Source organism: Macrotis lagotis, chromosome 1, assembly GCF_037893015.1.
Source record: "Macrotis lagotis isolate mMagLag1 chromosome 1, bilby.v1.9.chrom.fasta, whole genome shotgun sequence".
NCBI classification, from domain to species: Eukaryota; Metazoa; Chordata; class Mammalia; order Peramelemorphia; family Peramelidae; genus Macrotis; species Macrotis lagotis.
Window position 1 is genome coordinate 130,444,274 of NC_133658.1, and position 15,328 is coordinate 130,459,601.

Consider the following 15,328-nt stretch of genomic DNA (forward strand, 5'->3'; position numbering starts at 1 on the left):
AAAGTGTTGCCTTGAATTCCCTGTGAATTGGTTTTAAGTGAAGCTAAACTGCATAAAGTCAACTTCTCTCTTTCAGAGTTATGGAAGTTCAGTGGCAGGACACAAGTCAAGATGACTGGCCAGGAAACAACTTAGATGCATGAATGACTTTGGCATCTTTGATGTTTGATCAAGCTCTAAGCTCTGCCATCTGCTTCAGCCCACCCTAATAGTCAATGGAATAAATTGTTCTCATCTGCTCATACCTTAAAGGGAAGCCTTCATCTGTTTGGAGTTGACTAACTCACTGACAGATTTGAGGTCTTTCAATTATCCTCAAGCTGGTTAAGTTCATCTGTGAAGATCATTTACCATTGTATGGCCAATATGTATGCCACAACTTCACCACCAAGGAGAGCTGAGTGAAAGGTGAGCACCAAAGGTAGATGAGTAGCCTTGAAAAGAGTTCTGCAAACACTCATACCAGAAATGCTAGTCCTTCTGGAACAGTACCTCAAACACAGCAGGCCCTTAATAATGATGATGCTTGTTCTTCATTCTTGAAGAAGATAATGATATCAGGGAGGTGATGATGCCATGGCAAGCACATGACTTGGTTTTAAGTGAGGGCATACTATGCTAAGTCACCAGCCTCACTTTCTCCTCTGGAGCCATCTGAGTCCAGTAGTCAGATGTGAATCAGGACGACTGGAGATAGACCATTCAACAAATGCTCGTTGAAGGAAGTGACTACTGACAGATAATAAAAAATGCTTTTCTCCTCTTGTCCTCTTCTCCACTTCACCTCTATTTTCTCTTTCCTTTCTTTTCCTTTCCCTTTCTTCATTCCTCTTACCTAATCACTTCACACACGCACACACACACACACACACACACACACCATCAAACACACTCTTCCAGACCCAGAGGATTAAAGTGTAAAGGATGTAACACAATACTGGAATAGAGTGTGGATGAGGAGAAGAAAGTATGGTCAGAGTTAGAAATGGAATGAAAGAAATTAACTGCATTATCTTGGCCAAATTACTTTTTTTAATGAACAGAATATTTTTTTAAAATTTTATTTAAGGCAATGGGGGTTAAGTGGTTTGCCCAAGTTCACACAGCTAGGCAGTTATTAAGTGTCTGAGGCTGGATTTGAACTCAGGTCCTCCTGACTCCAGGGCTGAAGGGAGCCAGGGTCAAGTTCCACGGAACCAAGGAACTGAAGGGAATGTTCAAGCTGTGGACATTTGGCGGGGGACACAGGGCCAGGGGGTTGCAGAGCCGGGGAGCGGCAGAGACAGAGAGAGACAGAGAGAGACAGAGAGAGACAGAGAGAGACAGAGAGACAGAGAGAGTACAAGCAGAGGTTCAAGATGTAACTGCTTAAAGGAAAGGCAGGAGGGAACAGGGAAAAAGAGAAGCTGCAAAACTGTAACAGCTACGCCATAAAGACTGCTTGAATAGACTCTTCTTGTCTCCGGTTTTCTTAGACTCTTCACTTGAAATTGTTGCTGGTCAACAAGGCCGGGAACACCTGGAAAGTGGATCAAGGCACAGGTAAGCTGGGGCTAAGGAAAACCCAAGTCCAGTACCAAGTGCTCTATCCACTGTGCCACTTAGCTGCCTGAGAGTATTTTTTTGATTTACATTTTTATTTATTTATACTTTACTAAAATAGTCTGGTTGTAAGAGTAAATATCCCCTCCCCCACAAAAATAAAAACCTCATGAGAATATCAAAGAAAGAGAAAAAAGAATGTGCTTCAGTCTGTGTTCAGACACCATCAGCTCTGTCTCTGGGGTGGATCACATTCTTTATCATAAGTCCATCAGAGAAGTTACTTCCATATTTTTTTCACAATTGTTATTGCTGATTGTAATTCCCTCCATCCATTCCTCCCACTCCATTTATTCTATCTTCTCTCTCCTTTCACTCTGTCCCTCTTCAAAAGTGTGTAGCCAAGTGGCACAGTGCCCAAATGGCACTGGCCCTGGAGCCAGGAGGCCCCAGACCCACATCCCATTCCAGACACCCAGCAACCACCTGGTTGTTGTGTGGGCCTGGGTAAGCCACCCAACACTTGGCAGAAAACAAAAAAAAGTGTATTGTATCTGACCACCCTCTCCCACTATCTACCCTCTCCTCCATCACTTCCCTCCCCCTCCCCATCCCTTCCCCCTGCTCCCAATCCCCTTCTTCTTCTTTTTCCTCTAGGATAAAAGATTTCTATATCCTATTAAGCATGTATGTTGTTTCCTCTGAGATATTTCTAATGAGAATGAAGGCTCACTCATTTCCCCTCACCTTCCCCCCTTCCACTATATTGCAAAAGTTTTTCCATGACTCTTTTACATGAAATATCTTAGCCCATATTGACTCCATCTTTACAATATGTTATACCTTCATATTCAGCTCCCTCCCGTGCCTTGTCTAAATATGTTCCTTCTAATTGCTCTATTAAATGAGAAAGTTCATGAGTTATCAGTATCATCTTCCATGCATAAATACATGCAGTTCAACATCATTAAATCCCTTATAATTTGCTCTTCCCTTCCATCCTCTCTATGCTTTTCCTGAGTCCTGTATTTGTACAGAAACAAACTTTCTGTTCAGCTATGACCATTTCCACAAGAACATTTGAAATTCCCCTGGTTCATTGAAAGTCCATCTTTTCCCCTGGAAGAAGATGTTCAGTTTTGCTGGGTCATTGATTCTCTGTTGCATTCCAAGCTTTTTTGCCTTCTAGAATATTATATTCCAAGCTCTATGAGCCCTTAATGTGGATACTGCTAAGTCCTATGTAATCCTGACTGCAGCTCCATGATATTTGAATTGTTTCTTTCTGTTGCTTGTAATATTTTCTCTTTGACTTGGGAGTTCTGGAATTTGGCTATAATATTCCAGGGGTGTTATTTTTTTTTTGGATCTCTTTCTGGAGGACATCAGTGGATTCTCTCAATTTCTATTTTACCCTCTGCTTCTAGGATATCAGGGCAATTTTCCTGTAGATATTCTTATAAATAAAGTCAAGGTGCTTTTCCTAATCATGACTTTCAGGTAGCCTATTAACTTTTAAATTGTCTCTCTTGGATCTGTTTTCCAGGTCAGTTATTTTTCTAATGAAATATTTCATGTTTTCTTCTAGTTTTTCATTCTTTTGGTATTATTTTATTGTTTCTTAATTCCTCACAAAGTCATCAGCTTCCCTTAGCTTCCATCTACATTTGAAGGAATTAATTTTTTCAGGGAGTTTATTTCCTTTTCCATCTGGCCAATTCTGATTTTTAAAGTATTCTTCTCCTCAACTTTTTGGACAGCTTTTTCCATTTGACCTAAACTGTTTTTTTACATGTTTTCTTCAGCATTTTTTTTTTGTATCTTCTTGACCAAGCTGCTGACTTGGTTTTCATGTTTTTCCTGCATCACTCTCATTCTTCTTCCCAATTTTTCCTCTACCTCCCTACTTGATTTTCAAAATCTTTTTTGAGCTCTGCTATAGTTTGAGCCCAATTCCTATTTTTCATATAGACTTTGGATACAGTAGCTTGGACTTTGTCATTTTCTGAGTGTGGGTTTTGATCCTTCATGGGACCAAAGTAATTGTCTAAAGTCAGATTCCTTTTTTTCTGTTTATTCTTTTCCCCAGCCTGTGCCCTGGTTTTGAGGTACTTCCCAAGTCTTTGAATATTTGGGGGGCACCTCTGCAGGAACCTCAGTTCCTTCAAGGTCTTATAAGAGGCTCTGACTGCTCTCCTGGCCTGTGCTCTGGTCTATGGATTACCACAAGCACTCCCCTCTGCCCTGGAGTTGTGAGGAGGGTCCCTGCTCTATGGCAATAGGAGGCCCCAGACTGCGACCAGGGTCTCAATATGGACAAAGTACCAGGGGCAGATGAGAGAACTCAACAATCCCCTCAACAACTCCCCCATCCCCTTACCTTTTATGGGCAGAGCATTCTGGGAGCAGCTGCTAGATGACTCCCTGCTGGGTGGCTCTGCAGACCTGCTTCCATTTCCTGGGCTGGGGCTACACCAAGGGTCTCACTGGTCTGGGCTCTGGACTCACTCTGGCAGAGGTTTCCTGCTAATCTTCCAAGTTGTACTTGGGTGTTCCCTGGGTTGGGAAGTCTAAAAACTGCTTCTGCTGCCACAAACCAGTGCCCCCAGGGACCCAGGCACCCTGGATTGGCTGGAGCTCCTTCATTCCTGTGCAGAGTGATCCTTGCTGTGCTGCCAAACCCTCTACTTCCATGAAACAGAGCCTTCTTTGGGATCTTCCAGGTTACCTTGGGCTTGAGAATGCCTCACTGGGTCCTTCTGCGGATTCTGTCTCTTGAAAATTTAGTAAGATTTTTAGAATATTTTGGAAAAGAGTTTCTGGGAAATCCTGCCCTCATGCTGCCATCTTGGCTCCACCCCCCAAGAGTATTTTTTAATGCAAGAGAAAGTAGTATGCAGATGTCAACACAAAGTAACTTGTCTCTTCTTTGCATTGAAATGACTGCTATCACAGGTAAAGGACAAGCTAAAAAAAAAAGCTTCAATCTATATAACATTGTAAGATTTTCAAAAGCACTTTAAATATACTTGAGTATCCCAATAATCCTGTGAGGTAGGTGCTACAATTAACCCCATTTTACAGATGAGGAAATGGAGACTGACAACTGATTTACCCAGGATCACACAGCTACTAAATTTCTATGATAAAATTTGAACTCAGGATTTCCTGAGTCAAAGTCTCATATTCTATTCACTAATTGGCCAGGATGCTTAAACTTTTTTGGGTCTTAGTATTCTACTCTGTAAAAAGAAGAAGTTGCCCTAGGTGACCTCTAAAGTCATTTCCAAATCTCAAACCTACAAAATGTACATAATCTAATACATCCTGTTTCATGCTAGGGAGATAGCATGTTAAAGTGAAATTAGCACCAGTCTTGGAGTCAAGATACTTAGATGTGCCCATCCCAGCCTTGCCTTTAACACTCTGTGTGACTTTGGACAAAATAACTTACCTCTTTGACTTTTTGCTTCCTCATTAGTAATGAGAACTAAACACTGAGTGATCTCAAAGATTCTACTAATTCTGATGTTCTCACTATTGCCCCTCTTCCAATTCTGACATTTAAATTAGATTTCTTCTTTTCATTCTTCTTTTTCTTCTCAGAGAGCACAACGAGGGAACATACTCATGTTCCTCCATGACTTCAACAGTTAGCTCACAATCTCTCTCTCTCCACCCTGGTCTTTGACATCATCCTTGGTGACTTAAACATCCATGTTGATGATCCACCTAACACCTTGTCCTCATAGTTTTTGAATTCCCTCATCTCCAATATTTTAGTCATTACCACTAGCCCTGTCTCACCTTGAATGCCTAATGTGACCTATACCAATTCAACATAAGCTCTCAGATCAGAATTCTCTTCCCTGAACACTTTCCTGTTGTACATGTAGTTCTTCCTTCATCAACACTCCTCAAGGTCATCAAACCCATCTGAATTTCATTTGTCATTTACCCACAGGGTGTCCTTATTAACACTCTAGAATCACTGGCCCTCTCAAATTCTTTCCATAACTGTTGGTCATTCCCTAGCCTAGTTCTGAAGCTATGTGAGTTTACTCAAATCCCCTGCCTGACTCTGCTCCTTACGGTGTGACTTCAGGCAGATCATCTCTTGTTTTCTTGGTATCTAAAAAAAGGGGATTAGAAATCTTGCTTCCTGATGTTTTAAGATTTCATGATTGGGCAAGTAATTTAGTTTTCCTGGCTTTTAATATCTTAATCTGCTTACTCCTCCCCCCCAACTCTTTCTTTGAAGGACCTCCTTGAAAGTATCAGAAATAACTTAATTTCTAGTATGGCATTGTGAAAAATAATTTTGTCTCTGTAGTCAGGGAACCTGGCAAATCCAAGGCTCTCCTCTCACCAATTGCCTATCCTGGGGTCATCTATATAATCTCTCTGGATATTGGCTCCTGCTTTATGCTCTGAGATTATGGGTATAGAACTAGAATCCTCTGCGTGAGGCAGAGAATTCCATAGTCAGCAAAGAGGTCCCTAAATTAAACACACCTCCTGAGAAACCCCTGCAACTGTCTCCTCTCTTTTTGGGATCATGAATGGGAGATACACTGTAAAGTCTCTAGAATAATCCTCTCCACAAGCATATCTTGATTTCTGTTCTCTCAGAATCTACCCACAAATGCTTTCCCTCTACTCTCCCACATGATCTTCAGACAAATCAAGGGATAAAAATAACATCTCCCCCTTTTCTTTATCCTGGTAAGGTAGGAATGCATCTTGGTAAGGACTTGGACACTTCAATCACTGCTATTCCTATCTTCCCTTTTGAAAGTCCTTGTGATCTATGCATTTCCACTCCTAGACATTTTAATTCAATAATTAAGAAGGATGATTTGGTGGCAGGTTGAATCTAGCTCTCTGATCCCATGATTGCACATGATCTCTAAGGGACCTTTTAATACTAAATATTATTGTCTAACCCCAAATGTACCTGTGATTCGTTAGTTTTTCTTTAAAAGGAAGATCTTTCCTTCCTCCTTTCAAAAGTCAATCATTGTACCTTTGTTCTCCTATCCCTTGCAAAATTCCTCTGGGATTCAATACGATTCCTCATTTCCTCTTTCTATTCTATTCTCTCAATATTTCCCTCTGCATTATGTCCTTCTCCTATAAATACACCTGCCCAAGGGTCTCTGTCCTTAAAGCCTTTTCCCTTCCTCCTTCCACTCCCTTGGGCTACCACCAAATCACTTTCCTTTCACCATCTAACCTCCAAAACGTCCCTTGTGTTTGCTCCTACCTCCTCACAAAGTGATCCTGCTTTAAGCTCTTGTAATCAACTTTATCTTTATCATCTACCTCACATATGCTGCTGAAAAGGTTCTTTAAAGTGCTTGATGACTTCCTGAGGATTAGTTCCAATTGCCTTTTCTCATTCCATCTTTTCATCCAACATTTGGCTGGTTTCTTTGTTTTTTCTTCTCTCAAAACTCTCTTCTCAGGCTTTGTGCAATTCTAATTATCCTCTCTCTTATCCTCTCTCTATAATCATAGCTGGGCATTTCAAGTGTGTGTGCTTCCAAGTTAGCTTCTTTCTTTTCTTCCCTTTTTCTGGGCCTCACCACCATTCTGCTATTTAATCAAGTTCAAACTTTCTGAGTTATCACAGCTCCATCAAATCACTAGGAGAGGCAAAGAGATGTCTTAGGGAGCTCCTACCTAAGAAGCCAATACAGATTGATAATGCGAAGGTTATAGGGTACAGAGTAGGGAATCAAATTCAAGGACCAGATAAAAGCAGAAACTCATATAACTTAAAATGAGGTGCAAAGGGATTAAAACTAACCAGGATAGATATAAGAGAAGGAAGTTATAATCTCAAAGCCAGAGGACAACGCACATGATCCTAGATTATGGCCCCAAATGTTGAAGAATTCAGTGCTGTCTTTTGGACAAGACATGATAATTTATGCCCAGAAAGGTATCTTAGGGGGATACCTAGAATCCTGAGAAGGGTCATCCTTGATTTCTTCCTTTCCCTCTGCCCTCATATCTAGTTAGTTCTACATCCTTGCTACTCATAGCATTCCCCTACTGTCCATTCCCAGAGAAGGAAATGGCAAAAACCCCTCCAGTATCTCCAACAAGAAAACCCCAAATGGGATCATGAAGACTTGGACACAACCGAAAATGACTAAATAACAACTTTCCATTCTCGTTGCTACACACCCAGTAGCAATTCGCCTTCCCTCTCGCATGGACTACTGAAATAGCCTCATTTTCCCCACCTCTAGCTTCTGCCGTTCTTCTGAACATTTTCCTCTTCTGCCATAGCTAGATTATTCTTTCTAAACCATCACTTCAATCAAGTGCCATTGCCTAACCAAAAAAATTCAAGTTTCTTACTCTGGCTTTCAAGGCAGGTTCCAAGATTGTATCTCAACTTTTCTTTCCAACCTAATGACTCCACTTGACGTCCCTTATGCATCGACCAAACAATGACAAATTGTGATGCACCCCCAACAAGCCTTGTGCTTCCTCCCTCTCTGCTTTTGCTCATGCCTTTCCTCTACCTGAAATTTCTTCTTCCTCTTGTTCTTATTGCTATCCCATCTTTAGCTATTTAAATTCTGCCCACACTTTAGGGACAGCTCAAATGATTTCTCTTCTATATAGCCTTCTCTATCTCCTTCCACGTCACCTCACTGGCTAATCAGTCAGAAATAATCTTCCTTTTATCTTTAGAACTATAGTACTCTGTGTCTCTCCTGTGGTATATTATCTTTTTTTTAATGTTATGTTACTTTATTTTTTTTCAATTACATACAAAGATAGTTTTCAACATCCATTTTTTTTGTAAACTTTTGAACTCTACATTTTTCTATTCCCTCTCCCACCCCTATCCTATGACAACAAGTAATCTGATATAAGTTGATAAGTTATCTTATATGGACTATTATATTATAGTCATAGAATGTAGAGTTGGAAGGAAGCATACAGGCAGGCTTCATTTCATAAATGATGAAACTGAGGCTCAGAGACAAGTGACTTATCCAAGGTCACATAGTTACCAAAGCCTAGATTTGAATGGTGGCCCTCTGACTTCAAATCCAGCTCTGAACCTGGAAGGATCTTTCTCTGAAGACCTTAGATGAACTTAGGTTTATAACTCAATAATCCAATTATCCTCTAATATTGTGTATTATAGTTAGTGTCTTATTTTTTAATTTTATTCATTTGCTTCTGTATTTAAAAAGTAAAACAAGTATTTGCAAGACATAGGACAGAAAAAAGATGACTATATATGAAACTGAAAATCTGTTATGTACAACTTGCTATTCCTTTTAAATATATAATAATATATTCAGTAACTTTATTCTTACCACCTCAGTGTCTTATTGTCCCATTCTCCTGGAAATTCTGTGAGAGCCAGGACAATGCCTTTTCAAAAAAAAAAAGCTTTAAAACAATCCTCCTTCCCCCCAGGTATTTAATAAATGTTTGTTTAATTAAATTTAACAAATTTAGTATGTTCAAGGAACTGTTTAAGCCTCTGAATGAATGAATGATAGTTTTGTGGAATGCATGAATAGTCTTGGGTAAGTAACAGGCAAGTGTTTGAAGAATGCTTTTATAAAGAGAGGAGAGGTTCTTCCTAATATATCCCTAATAATAATAATAATAATAATAATGTCAATGATGATAATTCATATTTGTATAACTCTTACAAAATACTTTGCTCATAGTAACCATGTAAGATAGGTAATGCAAGTATTATCTCCAATTTGCTGATAGGGAAACTGAGGCCAGTGTAAGAGCTGAGCTCCCACTGTCCTAAATTCTCTTTTTGTTCTTTCTATTAAACCATACTGCTTATCTTTTTTTTTTAAGATTTTTGCAAGGCAAATGGGGTTAAGTGGCTTGCCCAAGGCCACACAGCTAGGTAATTATTAAGTGTCTGAGGTCGGATTTGAACCCAGGTACTCCTGACTCCAAGTGCTCTATCCACTGTGCCACCTAGCTGCCCCCTCATACTGCTTATCTTCAAGCAAGGCTAGCCTTGATCGGTCCTTCAGACAGGTCAGACAGGACACTACCACCCCCATCTGATTGTCCCCTTAGAATGAACTTCTGAAACAGCCTGTCTGGATCCTGTTAATAGAACCCCCAACACCTGGATGCAGATTCCACCATGACTTAGTCATTCCTTTAGCCTGGAGCATTGTACCTTGTACAAGTCCATAACCCTTTGGAGGACCAGGCCTCCAAGTTTCAGTCAATTGGGCCACTGTAGGCTCCACGGGAAGCTGAAAAACAAAGAATTCTTAGCAGTTGATGGGCCTCCACTGTTCCTATTCTCAGTCCTATCAGCCTCAGTTATGCCTGGCATTTGAAAGTCAGCACTCTGTAGGCCTCACTGACATTTGAAAACTCACCTCCCACTTCTTTCCTCTGAGGCTAGCCTTGCAGAGGAGAGGAGGAAAGGAGGGCCGCTTTGGCTGAGGTTGCTGCCAGTGAGCTCATCCACGGCAGAGACGCTGAGAGAATGTGGCAGCTGCCACCCATGAATCAGGGGGCCTGAATTCATCGAAAGGCACACCCCATCCAAGCACATCTGGCCCACTCCTCACTGACCTTTCAAAAAACGGGAGAAGGCAGTTGAAGCCACCACCCTAGAGTCTGCTGGCTAATGAAAGAGGAAAAGACATTTGTGTTATGAAACCAAGTCCTTTCACTTGGTGAAGCCTGAAAGGCTGGGGACATTCCTACTCTCCTTCCAAGGGTCCTGTCATTTTCTTTGCAAACAGCCCAGAGCTGAAGTCACACATTCCAAATAGCCCTTCCTACACCCTGCCTTCCTCCCTCACAAATCAAACCCAACACAGCTTCTGGTTTTCCAGCTCACTGGAGCCACCCACCATGATGTTTTGATAATGTTGTCCTCCCTTCATAGCTAGGAGGAAAGAGGTGTGCCCACTGTTGTGGATTTTCAGCATGGTATCAATCAAGACACTCATATCACAAATTAATCATAAAATTTTCTGAAAGACCCTGACAACCTATAATGTGCAATAGGATTACAGATACAGTATTCCTTAAGGGTCAACAAATCCATCATCATCACCAAATATTTATTATCTCCTATGTTCCAGACACTGTGCTAAGCATTAGAGATGCAAAGAAAGGCAAAAACATTTCCTGCCCTCGAGGAGCTTACAGATCACTAATGGGGATATACCTGAAAGGCCAAGAGAAGCTAAGTGACTTGCTCAAAGTCACCCAGGAAGGAAATAAGAATTTACTATGTTCAGGAATTGTTCTAAGCACTTGACAAATAAGATCTCATTTGATCCATACAACTTGGGAGGTGGGTACTTATTATTATCCCTGTTTCATAACTGGGGAAACTGAGACAAACAAGTGGTTAAGTGAATTGACCAGAACCAAACACCTAAGTGTCTGAGGCTGGATTCAAATTCAGTTCTACAAATACAATGCTCTCTATCCACTGTAACACCAAGTTCCCTTTGTACAGGTTGTAAGGAACAGAACCACGTTCAATCTCAGGTCTCTTGACTCAAGTTTAATAGTAAAATTCAGCACCATGCCACATTATAGTATCAGCCTTATCACCAACCGAGTGACCTTCTATAAGTCACTTGACATCTCTGGGCTTTTGTTTGCTGCTCAGTAAACTAATTAACACATCTCTATTGCTACCATGCAGGTATCAAACAAGAGAACCTACATGAAAATGGTCTGCATACTGTAAAGTACTGGATAATAATAATTGCTCGTATTTCTATAATCCTTTAAAGTTAACAAAGCACTTTCCACACAGGCAATCTCTCACCTGAGCACCACAATTATTATTGAACCCATTTTACAGGTGAGCAAATTGAGACTCAGAAAAGTTAATATGCCAAGGATCACATGGCTAGTATAAATCAGAGCTGGGATTAGAAGGTCTCCTGGCTCTTTTCACTATACTTCACTACTTGTCATATTGAGATAAATATAACCTATCATTATTTCATTACTACCGCTATTACTACCACTCCTACCATTACTACTACCACTACCAAGCACCACTACTACTACTACCTACCATCACTACTTCTTCTACTACTACTATTACTACTACTACTTCTATTTCTACTACTGTTACTACTACAATTACAACTACTACTGTCACTAACCAGCTATTTAACCATGGACAAATCTCTTAACTCTCTTGGCTTCCCTCTTCCTTTCTAGAAATGGGATAATATTACCTATCCAATAGATTAAAAGCTTCTTAATAGGATTAAAAGTAAAAATGAACGTGATGATGCTTTAAAAATTATTGAGCATAATATAAACTTAAGGTTTTATAGAGATTTAATAACTCTTTTCAAAAGTCTCATTTGAATAGCCCACCAAGCTGAACTACTGGTTTTATAAATTTCCCCACTGTAACTTCTGCCAAAGGCTAGAGAAAAAGTGAAGGCCTTTTCATCTAAGACCCAGAGCTGGAGGTCTGGGAGACAGGAAGGGAGCTGCAGATGAGTGAGGGGAGAGGACAAAGCCTCTGCATCCAACTTACTCCTCTACGTCTGAGAAGAACAAGCTTCCTTTGGAGTTCTTTATCCACCAGAGCAGCAAAAACACTCTCTCAGTCCTACTTTAGAAGAATGGAGCCCTAGGAGAGCCCCATTCAATATAGCAGATGGAACAGCAGCCAAGACAAGTTCAGCATGAATGTGTTAGGCTCAGGCTTGAGCACAATCTGTATCAAACTATGTGCTAGGAGGCTGGACATCACCACAAAGGTGGTAATTGAAATCATTCTGTTCTGGATCTTCATCTTTGACTACCACATCCACAGGTGTAAGTAGCACTTGTCTGAGCCTGCTGGACACCTTCTCCAGGAGCCATCCATCTACCCAGAAACCTCTTACTTCTTAACTCAGATCACCAAGGCTGGCCCCTGAGGACACAAGCACCAATAGATATAGATATACACACACAAGAACAAATAGACATATACTGAGTCTCAGAGAGACACATTCCTAGGATGATACACATTGAAATAGATACTGGAGAGAAGAGACAATTGTACATGAAACCATAGACAGACCCATAGATAAAGACAAATATACACTAACACTGACCCACACACAAATCTCTCTTCTCCATGTCCCAGGAGAGAACTCCAGACTAAGTCGGCCACATTCCACTCAATTACTACACCCAATTACTGAAGCTCAGGACTATCTACCATTAATCCCCTCTTTGGTTATCCCTGTGTTCTCCTTCACTTAGCAGATGACCTGTTTTTTTGATCACCTCCCAGGAAGAGTTATCACAACTTGTATGGTTCAAATACTAACTCTTCAGTTATATGTGAGCATGAACAAGTTATATGTGAGCATGGGCAAGTTATATGTGAGCATGGGCAAGTTGGAAAAGTCACCATCTCTGGGCCTCAGTTTTTCCAACTATAAGATGAGACTATATGGTTTTGAAGTCCTTTCCATCTCAAAATATATCCTTCTGTGGCAATGATTCAATATGGAATCCCAGTAAAGGCAAAAAATTTTCCCTTGGTGTCAGCAGAGAAATTTATAACTTTACCCCCTAAATTCTATTGTTGAAGCTTTAGATTTCCTCCTTGAGCTCACAGGTTTACAGCTGTGACTCTGGCCATCCCCCTTATATTTGTGTGTGGAGGTGGGGTGGTCCTTAGCTCTGAAGTCATTGTAAGAGATATCCCTTTTAAAGTTATTCCTTTGTTCCCTCTCCTCTGGATTTGCCCTCAACAGCTATACTAAGTCCCAGGAAAATAGAACCACTGACCTTCCCTAAGGGGAAAAACTCCAGTGAATCTGATTTGGGGGGCTGAAGTTTCTGATAACTGATAGTCAAAGGTACCATAAAGCTTCTTGGAGCCAGGAAAAAAAAAAGTCCTCATCCTGAGGAGCCTTTTTTCCTGATCCATGACCTTGCCCAAGAAGCAGAAGCTGAGCCATGGAAGACTGAGTGAGGTGTTCTGAGGGTTGAGCCGCAGCCTTTGTCCCCAATCCCATTCTTCTTATGCCTTGACAGAGGGGAAGAATAATATAATAGAAAAGAAGGGGGGGAGTCAAAAATCTCATTCTTCAAGCATCATGAGGGGTGGAGAATGCATTTATATAATGGTATCTCTATGGAATGCCAGTCACAGCATCCAAAATAGTACAAGTCTGAAACTGACCTTGGGACCCATATGTAACATATTTTTGCTGGTTTTGTGCTTCTTATCTTGACTTTGTCTGACCTCACTTCAGACCAGACTTAATTCTTTTATCCATCTTGGATTGTTTGATAATTATTTTATATCTTGCTGTTTCACAGAGTGAGTCCATTCTTCCAAAAGAAATTAGAAGCACCTTAAGACAGGGACCTTTTCCCAAGAAAGGTCTTCCAATTATCCAACATCAGAAAGGTCTGTCTTAGGAGATAATAAATGACCCAATACTAAACATGTTCAAGCAGAAGCTACTTATCAGTCATCTAGTACAGAAGATGAATAATAGAATATAAAGTTAGACCAGGAGTCAACTAATGATGGCGTAGAGGGGATTGCTTCACTGAGTACAAAATTAGACTACTGTTCAGTTATTCACAATTCTTGGTGATCCCATTTAAAGTTTTCTTGGCAGAGATACTAGAATGGTTTGCCATTTCCTGTTGCCTTGATAGGAATGCAATCCCACACAAAATACCAGTAGTTTGGGATACATCATAGATGTGTGGTGAAAGTATCAAAAACACCTTGTGAACTGTTTGGAATATCTGAACAAGTGGAGAATATTGGCAAGGGTGGGAAGAAAGAGAGATAACTAAGAAGAAAGACAATGTAGAAGTTTGCTGAGATAATAGAGGAAAAGGAATACATGGGAAAACATAATCATAAAAGTCAATGTTTCACAGAAAGCTGTAAAACAATTTTCACAGTAGGGGTTCTGATAAAGGTGTCATTTCTAAAATAAAAAGAGAATTGAATCAAACATAAGGTTTCAAGTCATTCCTCAATTTATAAATGGTCAAAGGATATGAATAGGCAGTTTTCAAATGAAGAAATTAAAACAATATGAAAAAAATGTTCCAAGTCATTATTGATTAGAAAAATGCAAATTAAAGTCACTATGTGCTATTCACACCTATCATACTGGCTAAAACGACAAAAAGGGGAAATGATCAATGTTGGAGAGGTATAGGAAGATTGGGACATTGATGTACTATTAATGAAATTGGGAACTGATCCAACCATTCTGGAGAGTAATATGGAACTATGCCCAAATAACAATAAAACTGATGATACCCTTTGAATCAGCAATATCAATACCAGGCCTATATCCAAAAAAAAATCATAAAAAATGGGGAAATCTTACATATTCAAAAGTATTTATAAAAGCTCTTTTTGTAGTGGCAAAGAATTGAAAATTGAGAAAATGCCTGTCATTTGAGGAAAGGCTAAGCAAGTTATGGTATATGAATGTTACAGAGTGCTATTCTTTTCTTAAATATTTTATTAGTTTTCCAATTATATACAATAGTAGTTTCTATCTATCACTTTTGTAAGACTTTGAATTTTACAATTTTTCTCCCACTTTCCCTTCCCTCTCCCCTCCCCTTCCCCCAGAGAAGGCAGTCTGATAATCTTTACATTGTTTACATGCTGTACATTGATCTAAATTGAATGTGTTGAAAGAGAAATCATATCCTTGAGGAGAAAATAAAATATTAGAGCAAAATTATGTTGTACATAAGATACGTTTTAAAAAAAAAATTGAAG

The 15,328-nt window shown here is 40.0% G+C and overlaps 1 long non-coding RNA gene across 1 annotated transcript; it reads right to left on the reverse strand.

Moving 5' to 3' along the window:
- Nucleotides 1-1,080: 1,080 nt before the first annotated feature.
- On the reverse strand, nucleotides 1,081-7,920 carry LOC141514214 (uncharacterized). Its single transcript, XR_012475970.1, has 3 exons — nucleotides 4,997-7,920; nucleotides 3,923-4,316; nucleotides 1,081-1,519 (listed from the first exon to the last, which is right to left on the reverse strand). It is a non-coding gene; the product is annotated as an uncharacterized LOC141514214 (long non-coding RNA).
- Between the last annotated feature and the right edge of the window lie 7,408 nt (nucleotides 7,921-15,328).